This window comes from Primulina eburnea, chromosome 4 (assembly GCF_022965805.1).
Source record: "Primulina eburnea isolate SZY01 chromosome 4, ASM2296580v1, whole genome shotgun sequence".
In the NCBI taxonomy this organism is placed as follows: Eukaryota; Viridiplantae; Streptophyta; class Magnoliopsida; order Lamiales; family Gesneriaceae; genus Primulina; species Primulina eburnea.
Genome location: NC_133104.1, coordinates 25,350,424 through 25,365,745, shown reverse-complemented (window position 1 = coordinate 25,365,745; position 15,322 = coordinate 25,350,424). Strand labels below are relative to the sequence as shown.

The 15,322-nt window shown below is 39.9% G+C and overlaps 1 non-coding gene across 1 annotated transcript; it reads left to right on the top strand.

Moving 5' to 3' along the window:
• The first annotated feature begins 10,496 nt into the window (after window positions 1–10,496).
• On the top strand, window positions 10,497–10,602 carry LOC140831251 (small nucleolar RNA R71). Its single transcript, XR_012117827.1, has one exon. It is a non-coding gene; the product is annotated as a small nucleolar RNA R71 (small nucleolar RNA).
• Window positions 10,603–15,322: the final 4,720 nt, after the last annotated feature.

The window sequence follows — 15,322 nt, the reverse complement described above, 5'->3', positions numbered from 1 at the left end:
TTTTTCATCGAGCTTATGCCAGGTACGGCTCCAATCTCAAAAGCACCGTACCGACTTGCACCGACAGAGATGGCAGAGCTTAAGAAGCAGATTCAGGAACTTCTTGACAAGGAGTTCATTCGCCCTAATTTCTCACCTTGGGGCGCGCCAGTCTTGTTTGTTAAGAAGAAAGATGGCACGATGAGGCTTTGTATTGACTATCGGGAGTTTAACAGGGTTACAGTGAAGAATAAATACCCACTTCCGAGGATTGAGGATCTGTTTGACCAGTTGCAGGGAGGTTCGATTTTCTCTAAGATAGATCTGCGTTCATGTTATCACCAGTTGAGGGTGAGAGACGCCGATGTTTCAAAGACAGCTTTCAGGACTCGTTATGGTCACTACGAGTTCCTTGTGATGCCGTTCGGTTTGAAGAATGCGCTAGCGATCTTCATGGATCTAATGAATCGCGTATTTCAGCCGTACCTCGACCAGTTTGTGATAGTGTTCATAGATGACATTCTCGTCTACTCCAAGAATCGGGAGGATCACAGCAGGCATCTGACCACAGTGTTGCAGACATTGCAGAAGCACAAATTATTCGCAAAGTTCAGTAAATGCAAATTCTGGTCAGAGAAGCTGGCGTTCTTAGGCCACATTGTTTCCAGCAGTGGCATTGAGGTAGACCCAGCGAAATTTGCAGCAGTCAGAGATTGGGTTGTGCCGCAGAATGCATCAGAGATCCGTAGTTTTCTTGGCTTAGCAGGATATTATCGGAAGTTCATTAAGGGATTCTCTTCGATTGCAGTCCACTCACAGCACTGACAAAGAAGAATGTGAAATTTTTTTGGAGCGAGGAGTGTCAGAAGAGCTTCGATACTTTGAAGCAAGCTCTTATCTCAGCACCAGTTTTGGTCGTGCCGTCAGGGTCCGGTGAGTTTGTACTGTATACCGATGCTTCGAAACTCGGTCTTTGCGCCGTATTGATGCAGCATGGGAAGGTAATAGCTTATGCTTCTAGACAGTTGAAGACTCATGAGAAGAATTACCCTACCCATGATCTAGAGTTGGCCGCAGTAGTTTTTGCCTTGAAGATTTGGAGGCACTACCTGTATGGATAGAAATGCCAGATCTTTACCGACCACAAGAGCCTCAAGTATTTCTTTACGCAGAAGGAGCTGAATATGCGTCAGAGGCGTTGGTTGGAGCTTGTGAAGGACTATGATTGTGACATTAGCTACCACTCGGTAAAGCTAATGTAGTTGCGGATGCATTGAGCAGGAAAGTTGCAGCGATGGCCCATTTGACAGTTTCGAAACCTCTTCAGTTTGAGATGCAGAGGTTTGATCTTGAGACTTATCATCAAGATAGAGTTCCCCGTCTATCTACCTTGACCATTCAGTCTTCCCTTTTGGACCGCATTCGCAGTGGTCAGTCAGCAGATGAGGAGTTGGCCAAGTGGAAGCAGAGAGATGAGGCCAAGGGCAGTGTCTTGTATTCAGTCAGTGATGGTATTGTGAGGTACCGACACAAGATATGGGTTCCTAGCAGTGATTCTATCCGAGCAGATATCTTATCAGAAGCCCATACGTCGTCGTACTCTATTCATCCAGGGAGTACGAAGATGTACAAGGATCTACAGCTATTGTATTGGTGGCCAGGGATGAAAAAGGATATCAGACGATTTGTATCCGAGTGTCTGACTTGTCAGTTAGTGAAGGCCGAGCATCAGAGACCAGCATGTTTGCTCAAGCCTCTCCCTATTCCCGAGTGGAAGTGGGAGAATGTTACCATGGACTTTGTGACCGGATTGCCGAGGTCAGCCAGAGGATCGAATTTTTGGCCGTTCGTGATTCGGATCATTTTTTAGGTCGTACGAGAATTTACGGTGCGATGTGCCAAATTGACTCTCGAAAGAGCGTTTCATGTTTTGGCCTCCATTCACCTAAAATTCGACTTGCATCATTTTAGAAGCATTAAATTCATCATTTTAAGCGTATTTTAATCATGACTATATGATGTTTCAGTGTTGGCTCGGGTTGGTTCGGATTCATGATTAAATACGAAGTCATTCGGTGTAATTGTCACATTTTCGAATGTTATTGCATAGTTTGGTCCCATAAATCTATTGCATATTTTTCATGGCATATTTAGGTTGCAGCGAGCCTGGGAGCGATCCAATCCAAGCAGTAAATTATTAAAGGATATTTAATTGTGCCATTTAATTATATTACGTGCATAAAAATATAAAATGTTCATTTTTGAGATTATGCGATATTGCTTTTGGTCATTTCACTATCATGGGATTATTGCTAAATCCGGTCGCCAGTTACCGATCCGGTCGCCAGTTACCGGTCAGTTCAGTTTGTACCACCCAGTATATTGTGGCATAGTCTGATCTGACGTTCATTATTTTACCCGGTCGCAGTTACCAGTCATGGGAGCATTTTATTATCCGGTCGCCAGTTACCGATCAGTTTCAGTGCAGGGGCCACTTGCGTAGACCATAATCTCAACAGAAAATTTATTACAGGCTATTTCAGTACAGGGCTCCAAGGAGCAAACATTTTCACTATGACTTTCAGTTCAGTTATGCACGTATTATAATCGCTCATTATATGTTATTTTCACATTGTGCCTCATGAAATGATATTTTTACTCCCATGAAATTTTTACTATATTTACTCGTTATTTACGATATATGCATGTTGAGTCTTTAGACTCACTAGACTTGATTGTTGTAGGTACTGATGATGCCGGGGCCGAGGGCGGGGACCAGTGAGCTAGCTTGGGTCGGCAGTAGTGGAACCCGAGGACCTCATTTTAGCATTTACCATTTTTATGCTCAAACAGCTTATCCTTTGTTGGATTATTCTTAAATTGTTCTTTTGCAAACAAATAATTTCTTCCGCTGCTATTTTTAACATTTAAACTTTATTTAACGGTCTATTTTATGAATGAGGCATTTTACTTACTTTACAAATAAATTTTTTAATTTTTCCACAAATATTCAAAGACGAATTTTCGGGCCGTTATATTATTAAAATAAATAAACTGATGGTGAATTAGCAAACTGATATCTCCTGCCTCAGCGAGTTTGTGAACCACATCCACTTAGTCAAATCACAACATACATTACTACCCCTTCAAAACATCGCACAACATTTGTTCTTTTCCAACAGAGTGTGGTCGTGTGTGCTGTGGATTTTTCTAGCTTGTGTTTCAGACAGTTTTATTCGCAAATCATGTGGATCGCCAAATAGACAAGTCAACGTAAATTTCTCTCTCCTAAGTTCTGTTTCTATTCGGGACCAACCAGTAAAAACATAAAGCAGTAGAGTTGAATGGTAGAACAACAAAATGTAGGGAGTCAATAGCTATAACGGCTCAAGTGGTTCAGAAAGATTGGGAGTACGTATATCATTTTCACTGTACCCTTGTCAGAAATTTTCTCTAACATTCCTCAACGCCTTACATCTCTATTTTTTAGCCTTGGAATAGGATTTCATCCTTTTTTGACTCCCCCACACCTTACATCCCCTTTATTATTCCATTTTTTTGGTGCATAGTTTTCTCATGCGTACTCCCTAGGCTTTGGATATAGTGTATGTTTATTAATCTGGCCTAAGGATGAATTTTTAGGTCCTATGCACGACTGGATGAAGGATGTTTGAGGAATACTTTTGATTTTCTACTTGAGTTCATGCTACTGGTTAATCGCTCATTTCAACAGATATTCATTCAAGTTCTAATCGCATCTAATGTTTCTCCAGTTTCCCTCACAGATTATTTTGAACTTAAATGTCATCGACACCACTATTAAAATCCACTATGTGTGCATAAAATGATTTCAATTCACCTGGGGATTCATAACGAGTGATAAGACTAAGCAACATGCAGTTCATTTATCCCACAATCATCTTGGCTACCAAATTACTAGTTTCACCATCATCTGACACTCATGCAAGCCCAAGACGTAAAACGACCCCCTCATACTAAGGGTGTGCAATGTCCCCATTGCACAAAGAAAAAAAACTAAACACCGAAATGCACACACGAATGAAAATACAGCAGAAAATGCAAACTACATGCTAAACTAAAATAATGGTATGAAATAAAAGCATAAAGCAGTAACAGAAACTAAAAAAAATGCGAAGACAAGGGAAACAATGAACTCCCCTGATCAAGGCTCCTCCTCATCATGCTCCGGTGGTGGCACTCTGGTGGCATCCCCTTGCGGAAGGTAGTCATACTGAAACTGGTAGGGATGAACAAACGGCGGAAGTGGTGGTATGGCCCCTAGATCTACGCCCCCGTGGAGGAGCATAGTGCGCATCATGGAGTCGAGGTGGGCAAGATGGGTCGCGACATTGGCGTTGACCTGCTCCTCATGAGCCATGAAGGCAAGTCTCTCATCCATATTGTCATTCTGGGTGCGCCTGCGGGGCTGTGGGCGACGAGGGACGGCGGCGCTTGAACCTCCTACTTCCTCCTCTTGAGTGGGGAAGTCTATCTGTCGTTTCGCCTTCTTCCGCCGCCAGTCATCCACACAAATAGGCTTCATGGGTTGTAGCCACTCCTCATCGTCTCGGAAAATAACTCCCGCCTGGGCACACAATTCGGATATGATGGTAGGGAAAAATAGGCCGATGTGGCTGTTATGTATGCTCATCATAATTTGAGAGTGTAATAGCTTGCCCACGTTAATGGCGTAGTCCTGAGATAACGCAAAAAGTACCACTGCCAGCTCTTTCTGCATCTCACTCTTGTGGGAAAGTGGCATCATCCTTCTGGCCAAAAATAGATACCACAAGGCAATGTCGGCCCGTAAATATTTTTCGTCGAAGCAGCTCGGGGGTCCTCCTAATGGTTTCCAGGTTGCCCCGGGAAGGCACAAAGTCTCAATGATCATCGAGTAATTAGGGTCAGCAACTAATGCCTCGAATTCGGAGTCATCAACGTCGGCCGTTTCTAATAGGGCGTTAATCGTGAATGAATCGAATGGCACAAGCCGACCTCTAACAAATGCTTTACCATCCGTTCGTTCCCCAGCATTCGCATAGAATTCCCTAACTACAGACACCACTGCCGCCTTAGGTTGCTCGCCAAATATTACCCATCCTCGTTTCTCCAATTCCCCAAGAGTGTCCAAGTGTCTATCCTCGAATAGACGACGAAATACCCTTTCAGCGATGGGGTTTCTATGCACCTTAGCATGCTCAAATCGAGCCCATGCCGCCTCATTCACAAAGCGTGTTCTATCAAAAGACGAAGAAGAAAAGGAGCCGGGAGTACCTTTCAATTTCTTGGGTGCCATAGTGGGGTTGATGGAGATGATGTCTTGAATGGAGAAGATGACCGGAGAGAGGAGTTCTTGCTTCCCAAAGAAGATTTTGCCTCGTTGCTGGAGAATTGAGTGGAGAAGGAGGTACCTACACAGCAAAATCAAAAAAGGGGGGGCGAGAGTGATGTTAAGGATTGAGAAATTTCAGAGTGAGAAAGGGGATTTGCGTTTTTATCTGCAGGCGCGCTCAAGCGGTAAGTGTACCGCTCGAGCGCCAGGTTCTCTGGAATTTTGTTTCACGAAACGAGTGATCGCGCTCGAGTGGTACAAAATTACCGCCCGTGCGCCGAGCTCTCTGGAGATTTTGAAATAAGTGGTCGCGCTCGAGCGGTTGAAAGTTGCTGCTCGAGGCCGAGCTCTCTGGAAAATTGTCTCCTCCATATTTTTTTTTAGCAATAACAATAAATAAAACATCGAATTTAATTGCAAGATAAGGGGGAGAGAGGTAGTTCTCAATTTATAGTCGAGAGCTTGACTGTCGGTCAGTTCAGTTCGGATTGTCTTGGAACCGGGTGATCCCAAGTTGTGGCTCGACTGTGCCACCCATGTAGTGCTTCAGTCTCTGGGCATTGATCGTAAATGTCCCATCCTTTCCGTCTTGAAATTCTATAGCCCCCGATGGGTAAACTTTGGAAATCACAAATGGACCAAACCATCGCGATTTCAACTTTCCGAGGAATACTCGTAATCGGGAGTTGTAGAGCAGGACGTGTTCACCTTCCTTGAATTCCCTTTTAATGATTCGCCTGTCATGCGCCCTCTTTGTCTTTTCCTTGTACGATAGTACGAGATCATATGCCAGATTCCGAAATTCCTCCAACTGGTCTAATTGAAGTAGACGTCGTTAACCTGCATCAGTAAAGCTAAAGTTCAGTGCGTTTGTTACCCAGTATGCTTGATGCTCTAACTCTACAGGTAAATGACACGCTTTACCAAACAGTAGTCTATATGGTATAGTGTCTATAGGTGTTTTGAATGCAGTCCTATATGCCTAAAGAGCATCATCTAACCTTACAGACCAATCTTTTCGACTGACACCTACCACTTTTTCTAAAATCCGCTTGATTTCTCGGTTAGACCCTTCCACTTGACCATTCGTTTGGGGGTGATAGGGAGTAGATATCTTATGTGTGACACCATATTTGCTTAAAAGTTTTTCAAAGAGTGTGTTGCAAAAATGGGTGCCACCATCACTAATGATTGCTCGTGGTGTCCCAAACCTGTTAAAAATATTTTTCTTTAAAAATTTCAGGACCACTTGAGCATCATTAGTGGCATATGCTTCTGCCTCTACCCACTTAGACACATAGTCGACCGCCACCAAAATATATTTTTTGTGAAAGAGCTGGGAAACGGTCCCATGAAGTCTATTCCCCACACATCAAAAATCTCACACTCAATGATATTATTCAAAGGCATTTCATGACGGTTAGAGATGTTACTTGTCCGTTGGCATCTATCACATGCTAGCACATAAGAACGAGCATCTTTAAAAAGGGTTGGCCAATAAAATCCACATTCAAGTACCTTCGATGCCGTCCTTGTTGGTCCAAAATACCACCTACCTCACGGTCGTGGCAATGGTTGAGAATTTGACCAAACTCTTCCTCTGCAACACACCTTCTTATCATGGCATCTGCACAAATCTTAAACAAGAATGGTTCCTCCCAAAAATAATGCTTCACGTCAGAAAAAAAATTATTTGTTGGTGAAACGATAGATTTGTTGGGGTGTGCCTGTGACAAGAAAGTTAGCAAAATTTGCATACCAAAGACAATGTCTCACCTCAAATAGCTGCTCATCAGGAAACCAATCATTTATAGAATGATCTACACAATCATTACTAATCAGCTCCAACCTAGACAGGTGATCCGCGACTACATTCTCGACACCCTTCTTATCTTTTATTTCTAAATCAAATTCTTGCAACAATAAAATCCACATAAGTAGGCGTGGCTTGTCATCTTTTTTAGCAAGCAAATATTTTAATGCAGAGTGATCTGTGTAAACAATTACTTTGGACAAAACAAGGTACGAGTGAAATTTATCAAGCGCGAATACTACTGCAAGCAATTCCTTTTCATTTGTTGCATAATTCAATTGAGCCTCGTCAAAGGTCTTACTTGCGTAGTAAATTGTATGAAATACCTTGTTTTGACACTGGCCAAGCACAACCCCCACCGCAGTATCACTGGCATCGCACATGATCTCGAAGGACAGATCTCAATCTGGTGCCACCAAGACAGGAGCCGTCACCAAACGCTTCTTCAAATCCTCGTAAGCCTGTAAACAATCAGAATTGAAATCAAAAGGCACATCTTTAATAAGTAAGGAAGATAAAGGTTTGGCAATTTTTGAAAAATATTTGATAAACCGCCTATAAAAACCGGCGTGGCCTAAAAAACTTCTAACTCCCTTTACTGAGGCTGGTGGTGGTAGGTTCTTTATGACTTCTATTTTAGCTTTGTCCACCCCAATCCCTTGTTCCAAAACCTTGTGCCCTAACAAAATTCCCTCTTGTACCATGAAGTGGCACTTCTCCCAATTAAGCACCAGGTTCGTCTCCTCGTACCTCTTCAACACGGTTCTCAGATTCTGCAGACATTCATCGAACATTGCACCAAAGATAGAAAAGTCATCCATATATATTTCAAGAAAGGTTTCAATCATATCATGGAATATAGCAGTCATGCAACGTTGAAACGTAGCAGGGGCATTACACAGACCAAAAGGCATACGGCGGAAATCAAAAGTTCCATAAGGACAAGTGAAAGTGGTTTCTCTTGATCCTCAGGTGCAATAGTAATTTGATTATACCCCGAATACCAATCTAGAAAACATTAAAACTCATGCCCTGCTAGTCTTTCCAACATCTGTTCAATAAAAGGTAGAGGAAATTGGTCCTTACGGGTGGCACCATTTAATTTCCTATAGTCAATGCACACACGCCATCCCGTAACTGTCCTAGTGGGTATTAATTCATTTTTTTTCATTTGTGATCATAGTAATCCCACCTTTTTTCAGCACACACTTGACAGGACTTACCCATGCACTATCAGATATAGGATAGATAATACCTGCATCAAGGAGTTTGATAGTCTCTGCTTTTACTATCTCTTGCATCTTTGGATTTAATCTTCTCTGAAGTTGCACAAGAGGTGAGTACTCGTCTTCCATCAAGATCTTGTACATGCAGACTGATAGGTTGATACCTTTTATGTCTGCCACCTTCCACGCAAAAGCCCTCTTGTGCGCTTTCAACACTTCCAACAGTTTGTCCTCCATCACACCTGTCAAAGCAGTAGAAATAATGACAGGTAAAGTGTTATTCTCACCTAAGTATACGTACTTTAGGTGTGGAGGCAATGGTTTGAGCTCAAGCGTCAGTGGCTCCTCCAAGCTTGACTTCTGAGGGATCAAGTATCTTCGATCTCCCAAGTCTTCTAATCTCATCCTTATTGGCCTCTTCCATGGTTGGTTGGCATTGAGGTATGCCACTATTTCAGCTCTCTCTTCGTCCAGTTCATCTTCTCTCAGTTCAGTAGTGAGAGTGGCTTCCAAAGGATCTCCAATAGCACCCTGCACATAGTTGGGCACAAGAGCATCAAAAGCATAAATCCTATAACAACTATCAGAGTGCAGTGTGTGCTTGAGTGCATTAAAAACATTGAAAGTGATCTCCTCTTCTCCCACTTTCAATCTCAGCTTCCCTTCTTGCACATCAATTAGGGCCATGCCAGTTGCTAGGAGTGGTCTCCCCAAAATCAAGGGCATCTCCACATCCTCCTCCATATCAAGTACCACAAAATCTGCAGGAAATATGAATTTTTCCACCTTTACCAAGACTTCCTCTATGACCCCTCGCGGGTATTTGACATATCTGTCTGCTAGTTGCAAGGACATCCATGTTGGTTTAGATTCTCCCAATCCGAGCTTCCTAAATACAGATAAAGGCATAAGATTAATACTTGCACCAATATCACATAAAGCCTTGTGAAAAACAACATCACCAATCATGCAAGGAATAGAAAAACTCCCTGGATCTTTTAATTTCGGTGGGATTTTGTTTTGCACCAAAGCAGAGCAATTTTTCGTTAAGTTCACCGTCATGTGATCCTCCAACTTCCTCTTGTTAGCTAATATGTCTTTCAAAAATTTAGCATAACTAGGCATTTGCATCAAAACATCGGCAAAAGGAATATTGATATGAAATTTTTTTGAATACCTCAAGAAACTTACCGAATTGTGCATCAAGTTTTGCCTTTTTTAATGATACAGGAAAAGGTGGAGGAATAACAATTTTAGATTGTGCAGTAGGTGCTGGTGTTGAGTTGGAAGACTTACCTTTTGCTGACTCGGTCTGTTCATCATGTGCTTGAGTTTTTTCTGTTCCTCTGGCCTCTAAGATCTTTCCACTCTTCAACTCGATGGCCTTCACTTGCTCTTTTGGATTGGTCTCTGTGTTACTTGGCAAGGTGCCCGGCTCTCTACTTGCTATCATCTTTTCCAACTGTCCAATCTGATTCTCAAGCCCCTTTATTGACTCGTCTTGATTTTGGAGTCTAGTTTCAGTGGACGAGATAAATTTAGACATCATCTGCTCTATGTTGGACTTTTGTTCCCTAGGAGGATTAGATCTGTACATCGGTTGTTTCCCATATAGTTGTCCTCCTTGTGGTCGATTCTGACTGCCTTGACCACCCCATGAGAAGTTGGGATGTTGCCTCCATCCAGGATTGTATGTGTTGAGTACGGATCATTCCTCGGATGGTTGTGGACTCCCACTTGGTTCACTGGTGCCTCATTTTGCACATAGAAGGGATTGTCATCTTGACAGTCCTTCACAAAATGTTCACCTCCACATTTCTCACAGAATATCTCTTGAAGACGCATAGTTGTGCCACCCATGTTCAAGCCGTCCAGTTTCCTATTCAACACATCAAGTTGTGCAGTAATGGCAGAAAGATCAGTTACCTGATGAACTCCTACACTTCTCCACTGGTTGTTCCTGTCAGATTGAGGATGATAACTGCTAGCAGCCATCTCCTCCAACAACTCATATCCTTCTTCCGCAGTTTTTCTCAACAAGTTTCCACAAGCAGCAGCATCTATCATAGTACGGTTAGGAGTACGCAAACCATAATAAAATGTTTGAACGACTAACCCAAGTGGCAGTTCGTGATGAGGGCATCTTCGTAGTAGATCTTTGAAGCGTTCCCATGCCTCATATAAAGACTCCTGATCGAATTGAGCAAATGCTGTAATGTCTGCCTGCAGCTTCATGGTCTTTGATGGAGGAAATTATTTAATGAGAAATGCTTTGGCCATGTCCTCCCATATAGTGATCGAACCTACAGGTAAACAGTTTAACCATGCTTTAGCTTTATCACGTAAAGAGAAAGGAAATAAACACAGCCTAACAGCATCATCAGAAACTCCATTAAATTTAAAAGTATCGCAGATTTCAAGAAAATCTGCGATGTGCGTGTTTGGGTCATCTGCTACAGATCCTTCAAATTGGACTGTGTTCTGAATCATCTGAATTATAGCTAGCTTGATTTCGAAGTGATTTGCCCGCACAATAGGCCTCACAATGCTAGGTCGTGCACCATCCAAAGAAGGGTGGCTATACTCTAGCATTGGTATGTGACGTGGCATCTCAACATGTCTATTTTCACGATTTCCTCCTCACGATCATTCTCGTGCCTCTCCATCAGTTCTTTCAGTCTCTGCTGATGTCTCCTCCTACGGAAAGTTCTTTCAATTTCAGGTTCGAACTGCTCAAGCTCCACGTCAAGTGACTTTGGCATGCACTGGACGAGATATCTGTAAAGAAATCGAAGGTGTCAAACAAAGTAAAATAGAGAATACTAAAGAAAATAACTAAAAATAAAATTGTGAATTAACAGTCCCCGGAAACGGCACCAAAAACTTGATCGAGCAAAACTTGCACTGTGAAATCCTCAATAAAAATATGATTTTGTATGCTCAAAATTTAATCGCAAGTGCACGATGTCAAGTAATAGTATAATGTACGTGAGTACGAGTATCGTTCCACTGGAGACTGTGTTTGACAATTATTATTTTCAGTTATTAAATCTTCAGCAACGAAAATTTGAATGATTGTTTTATTGCTACTGTAATCAAATAAACATGCAAATAAAATGATTCAAGTATTAGATAATGAAATATAATATCTAAAATAATTGATTAAAATTCAATAAGAAATGAATTTGTTGGGAATATCGGTTCATCTACCCCTCGTTAATTTATTAATTTGTTCGATAATGTTTGTATGCTTCCGACAGGATTTCCTATTCAATTGAACACACTCTCTCGAGCTATGCCAAACTAATTCTACTCACTGAAGTAATTAAATGTATTTAATTATTTATCAAGAGTGAATTGCATGTCGATTTATGAAATCCCCTAGTTTTCGACCCTTAGGACTATGACTATCGGCGCGTATCTAATTTCATATGTCTATGTAAATTTTAGATCCACGGATTATACTACTCGTTCCTCCCACAAGTTATTCTCTCTAACTCACTCGCAATATAAAAACGTTGTTAAAGTTAGCTAAACTTTAACAATACGATAAAACAGTAGTATAATCAAGAATAACGCAACAACCGAAATATGAATTAACTAAATCAGAGTTCGGGATAGGATCCCCTTAAATCCCAACAAATATGTGAAAGTTAGCTACTAGAATTCATAGTGAAAATAAACACAACAATGTTTAAAAGATAAAAACTAGATTAGAAATAATATGTGTGACGAAAATGCGAGAAACGATGCTCGGAAATCTTCGAATCTTCCACTCCAATCACAAAACCTTTCCCAAGCTTATGGTGGCTGCGAAAATAGGTTTGAATCCCCCTAAAAACGTCCAACTCCCCTTTGCATATCATCCCCATCCACAACATAAGGTAAGGAATCGGCCAAGGATTATTTCCAAAAATAATCGACGCTCGGGTGGTAGAATAATACCGTTCGAGCGCCACATCTTCTGTAACTTCTTTTGGGGAATGTGGCATTCACCGGGCGGTATAAAATTACCGCTCGAGCGCCACATATTCTGGACATTTTTTTCTTCGGAGGAAAAATCTCGTGCTCGGGCGGTAGAATATTACCGCCCGAGCGCCACATGTTCTGTAAATTGGCTTGTGTTCTGCCCATTTTTGCACCTTTTGCTTCGACTTCGGTCTTCCGGTCATTTTACCTGCAAATTTGTCACGTACACGTGAGAAATGATCAAATGCATATGCTTACTCGAAAACGGACAAAATGTAAATGAAATGTACGCATGCACAATGCAAACACACACAAACTAATGCAATAAAACACGTAAAAAAACCACACCTATGAAGAGACATGGAAGATCAAGCTGCTAATGTTGTTGTTGCGAAGAAGAAAGTGCCCCAACAACTGAAGCAATAGTACAAATTGAAGAAGTTCCGTTGGAAACCAAACAACTTACTTAGAATAAAGCAAAGATTACAGTTCAAGAACCATTAGTTTTTCTAGAAATGGTCTCAACTAGTTTGGTGGTTCATGAGACTTTCTTTATTTCCGAAGCCTCTCAAAAAATGATCTCTTAAAAGAAGACTGCTGAGGCACCAAGTGCTTCAACTGATCATCAGGATCATCCTTAGAGTTATTTTGTACAAGAAGAGATGGTCAATGAGGTAGCAGAAAATATTGACTAAGATGCTGGTCCTGGTCAGTTAGCAGTGGTGGAATTCAGTCAGAAAGGAAAAACAAATGATACATCTCAAGATTTATCCCCTGAACTACCACTCGCAACTGACGTGATGCTGGATAGTATATTGTCAAATATGATAAATCTTGGTTCAAACATATCTCAAGTCAAATCAACTCAACTGCCACATTCTTTAAGTTTGAATACACTCAAGGACTACTATGAAAGACTTAAAAAAGCTGTCCAAGGATGTATCTACTGATTTTCATCAATTCAGAAAATAAAAAGAGAAACAGTTAAAATTTCTATATTGCTCTCCTCCCAGAAACTACTCAGCAACATAATTGATTTTATACACTCAAACTTACCTGAGAAGATTGACATTGTACAAAATAAGCTGGTTGAAGTATCTGCACATGTTAGTTCATCATTCTTTCTCTTCTCTAGAGTACCGGGTGTTGACAAAAAAGGGGAAGAAGAAAATAAGACAATAGAGAAATCTAAGAAGTGCAAGGAACTAGACAGTTCAACTGATAAAGTACCAACGGACAAGAAAGCAAAGATATGATCAAGTCTCCTGCATCAGTTATTCAGTCTGAGGAGCGTCCATATAAATCTTGTAACTTTTCGTTTTTGGAATTTTTATATGAATCTGTACTTATCTCTTTCAAAATTAATGAAAAAGTTCATTTTTATTCTTTGTATGAATCTGTAAATTCCTGAAGAACTATTTTATCTACAATCTGTTGATATCAACAATATAATAGTTCAGAAATCTAAGTTTTGTCAAACACCGAAAAGGGAGAAATTGTTGGGATTTATGAGTTTCAGAGTTTAACAAACAAATCGGTAACAAAACTGAAGAACCAAACTCAACTGAGGCAACTGGAAGTTCACAACTAATATCGAAACTAAAAAAGACTTATCGGACTGAAATAGATTAAAAAATGAAGTAAATAGACTAAAGTTCTTATAAATACAAATAATTCGTAAAACTGATTATTCGAATTTCGTTAAACAGATTGAAGATCAGAACTAAACACTTTGCAAAACTGAGCTGAAATAACCTAACTGAGCTGAAGTGTTCAAACTGAAAAGACATCAGTTAGAACTGATATAACCCAGTTAAACTTATCAGTCGACCAGTTTGACTCCTGATCAGCTAGTCACGTCTTAGTTGCAATTTGAATCTCAACAGATAAATTAATAGTCCGTACCAAAGCATAATAGATGAAACATAACAGCCTGATACATCATAGCTCTGTCAGAAAAAGGAATCTACATGGATTAAACGACGATTCAACATATATTAATCATTAGATGGATTCAATGTGACCGTTGGAATCGAAGACTATATATAGATTATGGATTCAGTTGAAGAAAGGTTGGTGATACACGGTGAACGAACTATCCACGAATAACTATCAGTTGCGATACATTCTCAAGTTTATTCGATTTACAAATCGCACATTTTAGCTCTTACTTCATTGTATCTATTCGTAGCATTCATGCTACTTATTAGAGCTAATCAGTTATCAACTGATAAGTTAAAAAAAAAAGCTAAGAGTTTCAGTTTGACATTGTATAAATCCAACTGAAGTGAGTTATTACAATTTTTTGTAAACAATAAAATTCTTTTAGTGAAAAACATGTCCTTGAGATAGAAAAGATGACATAGGAGGATTTGAAGTCTCTGAACATCGATAAAAATCCGTGTGTTTAAATCTATTATTCATTCAGTTATCGCATTACTCTAGCCAAAATATTCATTACATCATTCAGTTTAATTCTGCACTATTAATAGTTGACTGATCGATATAAACATAAGATTTGAGGATCAGTTTCTCATATAACCGATTCATATTCAGTTCAAAAAGGCAAAGTGTTTATTAAACATTCTCTTCTAAACACTTTACCATATCAATCGATCCTAACAAACTATTTAATACTTAATATAAAATACTGCTATATTTACTAATGCATCTTGCTTATACAATTTGAATAAATATCTAAATATAATTTTTGTTATTTTTAATTAATTAATTTTTTATGTTTTTTAAGAGTGATATAATCATCTAAATATTTAAAAATTTTGATTAACATACGATTGAATTTTGAAACACTGATAAAGATATGATTGAAGATTAAAAAATTATTTTTGTCAATAAAAGTTATATAATTAACTTATAATTGTAATTTTAAATAAAATTTCACCAAATTAGTTAAAAGTTACTTAATACAGAGGTCTCAAATTTAGTGCATGATATTCCAAAAAGATCTTTAAAATAAGTTGG